An 8,032-nucleotide genomic window follows, 5' to 3' on the forward strand; every position below is an offset into this window, starting at 1 on the left:
CTGATTAATCTGCTCTGGTCATACGTGAAGGAGTTGGATGAAAGGGAGCAAGAAGACGCAAGCAGGGTCCACGAGAGAAGCAATCAGCATGGACTGGATGGAAGTAATGGTAATAGAAAGGAAGGGGTTAATTTAAGTCAGAAAAAACGGCCTCTATGTAGGAAGGAAGGAAGGAAGGAAGGAAAGAAGGAAGGAAGGAAGGAAAAAAGTCAGCTGAAGATCTCAGTATAACTTAAGTCCTGAGTAGAAAGAGTGGGAGGAGCTACGTGGAGTCCCAGATGCCAAGAGATCATCCATCTCTTGGAGGTGTCTATTCAGTCCTGAGGGGAAATCAGGGTCAGGGCTTAGAGGCTGTGCTTCTTCTGTAGAATAGAGCTGGGACTGTAAGAGTGAAGAGTCTGCTAAGGGAGAAAGAATAGAGGAAAAAAAAATCATGGAGCATTGGAGCAGGATTTATAATTAGGGCTTCTGAAGAGAAAAGCAGAGCCAGTGAACCACAGAGGCCATCTGTAAGTGTAGCGTGGGATCTGGGGCGTCGTGGAAGGAGAGAACTTCAGGCAGGTGGACGACAGAACTGAATGCTGTTCAGGGAAACGGGGGCGTCATGCCTGATACCATGGTCACCATCACCATCAGTGTGATCACCATCACAATAACAACTACCACTGCTAATACTACTGCCAATACTACTAATACCACTGCTAATACCACTGCTAATACTAAAAATAAGCAGGAAGACGATCATTTCTAAGAATGTGGTTTGTATTAGTCGGTAGATATAAATGCCAAATTTATTTCTTCATTCAACAAAAATTCACTGAGTTCTTACTATTTGCCAAATACTGAACTGGGCACTGGGTACAAAGCCAACAAGGAATGAGTGCACGTCGAGCAGCGCGGTGAGCAGCAGGCGGGGCCCTACGCCTGTAAGAATTTGGTGGTTGTAACAGGCTGAGGGGGGAAGGAGTCTAGGAAGCAGTCTGGGATGAGGGAGCCCATCTTCCCTTATGACAGTCCCGTAGTATTATCAGTTCAAAATTTGGGGGGAATGGGGGAAATGAGAGAGGGAATTATGAGACTATGAGGAGACAAACAGAGGACATGAGGCCATAAAGGGACATTTCAGGGACAATTTGATTCTGAGGGCCTTGCTGGGAACGTGACGGGGCAAGAAAGTTGCAGGAAACAGAGGACTGGGAGTTATGCTACGATCACAGGTCTGAATTCTAGAAATTATTTATTATTGCTATAACCTTTAAGTTAAAAAACTGCACTTTATACCTACATAAACCAGGAGTCTCCAAACAATGGTGCAAATAATTCAAGCCTGAGGACATTCTCAGCTACAATAAAATTTATATTTACATGTTCTATTTTATTTAATTCCCAGAAAAATGCTACTAACCTTTATGACTTGGCTCTCATTGGGAAATATAATTTCCTCAGAAAAAATAAATACGAATAGTTTAGGACTTCTTACTCGAACACACTTAAAAGTCTTTACTATGAATTTAGAAGCTCGCCTTGTCCCAGGAAACAGCCTTTGAAAGGATGTCATGTGCCTCGGGCAAGTGGCTGGATTGGCAGCACACAGCTCCTTCTTATCCTCTTTAAACTATAATGATCTCACAGATACGAAAACAGGTTAGTCCCAGAAGAGAGAGAACAACTCCAAAAAGACACCAGAAATAGAACAAAAATAAGGTTTTGAAACTTATTTGATGATTTTCAGAAATGCCAAATTTTGACCAACGTACTTAATTTGTGTCTCTTCCTTTGATTAGCAATTTTTCCTCTCTGGCTTTTCAATCCCTGGCTCTTCCTCCTGGCTCTGAGGCTTACCCTGAAGGCAGATATTTGAAAGTACATATTTTCATTCAGTGTCCCCTAGCATAGTAGGTGTACTTTATAGATGCCATATAATAAATACAAAGCATTGCTTTGGAAAAAAAAAAATTTTTTTTTCTCAAATACTTTTTTTATAGACACTCCCAGTTTTCAAGTTTTAATTTTCTTGCACATTATTTCTTAGAAAACTCACAGCTAGAGAATTTGTGTCTGAGTGAAGGCATGGATGTTGGCTGAAGGTGAAAATCTTTCAAAGGGCCTCTGACTTCTTGGCCAGAAAGAAATAAGACAAATAAAAGCACGAAAACCGTTCGTACTGTCTAATCCTCTGGCAGAACTTAACAGGAATTTGTAGCAATCTCACTCTGAAAACCAAAGGGTGCCCCTCCCACCCCCCCGCCATTTTTTTTTTTTTGCCTGTAAATATTTTTTTCTGACAACTTTTCTCCATTCATATAAAATTTGACTCATCTCTTAAACTCTCCATACTTGACTTAAGCAAATGCACTAGATATAAAAGTGGTATTTTGCTATATTTTAACTGGAGCTTGCATTTACTCTTTCAATTGCAATCAAATGTTTACTATTCTTCCATGGAATATAATCAGTGATTAAATTTTTACGAAGTCCATCCTTCAGCTCACCTCATTAGAAAGACAGCCTCTCTTCATGAGGCCCTTACTTTAATGTCTATTTCACCAGTCCTTAAACATGTACTTGTATTACATTTTATTGTTATTTTTTTTGGAGGATTTAGTTTAAGTTTTTTTGGACATATTTACGTTTATTAATAATGAAAGAAATTTTTGTGTCATGAATAATCTAGCCTCGACATGAGGAAACAAACACTCGGATGAACCTCATAAGGAGAAAGGACAGAGAAGTCCAACTTTTCAGAGCTTCTAGATAGTTTAGGGATTGACAACTGAGAGAGGACAGACCAGAAAATGTTGTTATCTTGGGATAAAGCCTGTATGACTTGTTTTCTTAGCCTGAAAAAATTGTTGTGTTCTAGATGAAAAATTTAGAGAACTGCTATTAATTATTTGCCTCAGAGAGAAGTAGAGAGGAAAGGAAAGAGAAGGGGGGTGCGGAGGAAAGTCTGAGGCCTTACCCCAAAACACATCATGGAGAGAGTAAGGGCTTTTCGATGCTTAAGAAGTGAAAACTGCTTGCTGTCTCTGTAATATATGTATGTATTGCCATAACATTTAAAAAAGAAAGTGCTTTTTAAAAGGAACGATATTTTTACTGCTTTATACAGTCCCCACACAACGGGGCACTAAGGCCTAGGTTAATCAGGCAGTGAACATCCGGTGAGCCAACAGATGAATGCTGAGTATCCATGATGTCTCAGGCGGTGGGCTCGGCTCTCGGCTCGAAGTGAGCGGCCCTGTTCTCAGAGCTGAGGGGCCAGTAGGAGGTGAAGAGAAGTAACAGCAACCACTACGTCACGTGTGTCAGTACAGTCAGAGGCACAAGAGCAGCATAAAGGACAGAACGTAAGCCAGTCTGGGGAGGTTAGAATGACCAACGAGATCCTGCTGGGGACAGAGACATCTAAGATGAGACCTGTGGGGTCAGCAGGAGTTGGACGGGAAAGGCAAAAGCTGAAGATGAGAGGAAGCTTGTCATGGGTAAAGAGTTAAAAGATAAGTCATCGTGGGAGCGTGAGCTGCAAGGCGGGGAGAGATGAGAGATGGCTGAGGCAGTCGTGGAGACTTGTGAGCCTTGTTAGAGCGTCCGGGCTGACTCCTCGGGCCCATGGGGACTCAGTGAAGTAAAGGTCACTCTGGGTGTGGTGCAGAGAAGGGATGGGGTGGGCGGGGCGGCAGGCCTGGGGGCAGAAGCCTGTCTGGAACCAGGAGAGAGCTGGTGTGTCGCTGCACTGGGGCAGGCCCTTGAGGACGGGAGAAGAGGGTGAGCCAGAGCGAGGATCAGAACCACGCAGTCGGCTGCCTGTGGGACACGACGGAGCGGAGGAAAACAAGGACGAGGCCTAGGGTTCTGGTCGGGTCAAAAGGGCGAACGGTGCCACTGACTGCATTGGAGAAATTTGGGAACACAGGAGCAGAAACGGGTGTGAGATGGTGTAGATAATAATTTCAGTGTTGGACATGGTGAGTGTCAGGTTTCCAGAGAGTACGTTGAGATCTGTGTAGAGACATCCAGGAATCTTCCAGAAATATCTGGAATGCAGTGAGATCTGGGAGATCTGGGCCAGAGGTAGAAAGCTGTCAGTTGTCAAAATGTAGGTGGTAGTAGAAGAGATTGCCCACGAGATCATCAAGCCTAATGAGGAAAGGAAGCCCAGAACAGTCCCTCTGAGCGGCGACGGGGTCTGAGGGCCCATAAACGTGACAAGGAGGGAGCTGCCTTCCACTGAGTCGGATGCTGCAGGGGTGTCAAGCAGAAAAAGATGACGTGTCCAGTGGATTTAGCAACAAGGATACTACTGGCAACCCAAAGAGCAGTTTCTGTGGAGTTTCTGACAGGGAAGGAAGTCAGACTGTAAAGTAATAAAAAACAAGTAGGAATGGAGGGTAGAGTACCCAGAAGGGAGGGTGAGATCAAAAAGTTTATTCACTATGGGTTATACCTGTATATATCTCAACTCTTATTGGATAAGGTCTTTTAAAAATAATTTAAATTATATATGGACTTAAGTAGAAAACACTATTCTAAGTGCTTTTTAAGCATTAATTCATTAAATCTCACAGCAATACCTGTAAGTTTTGCTATTGCTTCTTTACTTTGAAATGACAAAACTGAGACACAAAGGGGTTAAATAACTTGTTTGAGGTCCCCTGGTTTATAAATGGTGAAGCCAGGACTTGAACCCAGGCAGAGTTATACTTCTCTTTAACACAATATATGGCAGATAATCTAAGGGGATACTCTGAGCCTCAGAAAAATGGAACGGTGGCAACATTAAAAAAAAACAAAACTGGGTTTCTTATAACACTTCATAGTTTGGCAAAGGTTGAAAAATTACTCAAAATAATACAGAGCCTGCCATCTTCATTCCACTGTTGGTGCCTTTCCAAAAATCAAGAACCCTGCTGTATTCACCCCCTCAATTTTGTCATTGATCACTTCACATCATAGAAATAAAGTCCTTTGTACTAAATGTATTCTCAAAATAATTAGTTTCCTCTTGGAAAACAAATTCCTCAGCCTTCTCACAAATCGATCTCGGCACAAGTGTCTCTCAACCTCCACATCTCTGAGGCTGCGAGAGACTGTTACTTATCAATAACATGTCCTTCCTTTGGACCACTCTTTAAATTCAGTAAAGTGTTTAGAAAGTTGCTTTTCAAATCGTGACCTCTCTTCTAAATTAGCTTTGAATATTTTGTTTCCAAGGACAACTAATGATTAAAAAGAAAAGCACAGCAACAGAACCAACCACCGGAGGAAAGCATTTCTTAAAAATCCAAATGAAAGATGGGTTTTTCATTTGAGCTCCTATCTAAAAGCCAAGGGAAGTTCTGCTTGAGTCACAAGGAACCATAGAAGATTGTGGGAGCTCACGTATATTTTAAAGTAAAAGGAGCATTTCCATTTTCATGTGTATTTGAACAAACGGAGTATGAGAGAAAGACCGGACGTGGAAGGGATGGGTTCCAGGCCTGGTGGTGCCAATTTCTGCATGAGAAAGACCTGGCACTTCGCTTCAGGGGGGCTCAAGATTTTCATCTGCGAAAAGGGGTCAAGGATCGGGAGAATGGGAAGTCAGTGGGCCCAATTCTCGAAGATTCTTTTTAGCTTTAAGATGATATTAATCAACAAACAAACATGGGACTATGATTTTAGCTGGTATAAAATGAGACGGATCCACGTGAATCCACTATATTTAACACGTCGCTCATTAACCTTTGTTAAGATTAAGGGAAGGATGAATGAGAACATGATGTTTGAGAACAGAGAGGTGATGAGCTCAAGTGGAAAACTGTCATCCAGAAGAGAAATGGGAATAAAAACCCAGCTAGAGGGAATGTGACACAGGATCGGACAGATAAGACCATTTTTCTGAGGCAGTCAGGGCTCAGTATCAGTTTTAATGAAAAAGCATTAGGCCAAGGAGTAAAATGGTAGACTTGTTAGCAAGGCTGAATTAGGGGCCACGGCAAAGTTGATCACATGGAAGCACATCCACAGTCTGGGCTGGGAGGCATTTTAGATCAAGCATCCATCTTAGGCCTCTCCAGATAAGCGTATCTACCTAGTATTTAATCTCACACTAGACACAGCGTGTTCAAAGGAGAATACGTGCACAGTCCAGATGTCAAACACAAATCACCTTGTGACGTTGATACTGAACTGGTTCTATGTTCTAACAGGAGCCTAAACTCTTTCTGCATCCTGTCCATGGTGGACGTGAACTTACGACAAAGTACTGTTTTTTACCTATACCGAAGAAAAAGTTACGCCGAACTCAGAGACTTTGTAAACGAGGTTTGCTGATACTATTTAAAAATGAAATGAAATTAGATAAGCCACCTTGGAAAATAGATAGGGAAGTAAATATATCTTTCTGAGGAATGCCAATATTTGCTAAAATCTGCAATAATTAGAGTTTAAGTGACAACGACCAAAATGGTTCACTGCACAAACACGGGCATTCCAGTTGAGGTCTGGTCTGTACAGGAAGACAAGTTTCTTGGGAGGAACCAGAGAAGAACCCAGTTCTCTGAATGAGATGTGAGCGAGCACCGCTTTTGAATTGGGAATGAATCTGCCACTAGGAAAGGCAAGAATATAAGATGAAAAAGAGCAATCGGAAAGAAAAGAAAAAAAATAATGCTTGTTTCTAAGAATGCTGCTGCTTTGTTTTATGAACTAGTCTATTTGTTTTGGCTCCAAGTGAACTCAAGAATGTTTTCTGCATATTTTACAGTGTAGTTTATAGACATCAAAGGAATAATCTCTCCTTTCATCATTATTTACACATAAAAATAATGCAATTTGTGGTGCAAGATGTTACTTCTTAAAAAGCTCTCTCGTCTAATTTATTAATTGCTTGAGATTTAAAGTTAAACAAGGGTGAGATGCAAATCATATGTTACTCTGAAATATTTTACCACCAAATCTTGTTTTATTAATGAGATGTTCAGCAGCCATATGAATATTTATTTAGGTGGTTGGAGGGCTTTATGAAGAATCCTGCAGCAAGTGACAGAGACATAAAAGCAAATGGTTCTGCCTCTCTCGAAAGAAATGGGGGCTGTTTCTTTGTTTTTAATTCCACTTTTTCCTCTGAGCTTCCAACATTAAAGCATTCCTATAACCCGCCAACCACCCCAGATCTCTTTTGCTCCAAATCTTTAGTTTCAGCTGCTGCTACGGCTGCTACCATAGCAAAAGCCTCCTATTGACAACTCTGGAAATAACATTTTGGTAATTTCTGATGGCATGACAGCATCACATTATTTTTTTTTTCCCCAATTACATACCTTTGGAAAACATAATACATATATAAAACCAAGTTCTTGTTAATTTATTGATTTTGATTTCGTTTCCTAGAAACTGAATTAAACTGTATAAATTAACTCGCTCATTATATATTTCCTTATGTGACACATCCCCTAAAAACAGCACTATGTAAAGCACAGTGAGCTAGGCCCATCTTAAAACTTCTCCATGATTTCTAAAGCATGTTTATGCAGAATCAGTTATGATAATATGACTGCTTATTCATAGCTTTGCTTTTTTTCTAAGAATGTAGAGTGTTGGAAAATATACATGTATGTATATAAATATGCACATACGTACGCATTCTATCGTTTTTGGGAAAGTATATACACACACGCACACACACATATATACGTACATTCTATTTCCTTTTAAAAAAATACACCCATATCTCGACTTTATAAAATACAGTTAGAATCCTTATAGAGTCAGGTACTAAACTTCTACGGTAACATAGATCATCTGAAACGAAGTCCACCAACAGTCCCTCCAGCTCCAGGGACCCTTTCTCCCCTCCCAGTCTAGCCCCTTCTTCTCTTCCACTGTGGCCCCTCCTCTGCCCTCGAGGCACCTGCCCCTCCCTGAAGACCTCTGAGCTGCATTCCTCAGGTTCTGAAATTCCTCTCCAGCTCCCCTCTCCTCCTCCTCCCTCCATATCACTTCCTAGTCCTTCCAGTGAGATGAGCTCATCTAACTGTTAGGAAGGAAG

At 41.3% G+C, this 8,032-nt stretch overlaps 1 protein-coding gene across 1 annotated transcript in view; it reads right to left on the reverse strand.

Moving 5' to 3' along the window:
* The window catches only part of CEP112 (centrosomal protein 112), a 350,208-nt gene that overhangs the window by 60,918 nt on the left and 281,258 nt on the right, over positions 1 to 8,032 (reverse strand). The gene's annotated exons all lie outside the window — the stretch shown is intronic.

This window comes from Pteropus vampyrus, unplaced genomic scaffold, assembly GCF_000151845.1.
Source record: "Pteropus vampyrus isolate Shadow unplaced genomic scaffold, Pvam_2.0 Scaffold143, whole genome shotgun sequence".
Taxonomy (NCBI): Eukaryota; Metazoa; Chordata; class Mammalia; order Chiroptera; family Pteropodidae; genus Pteropus; species Pteropus vampyrus.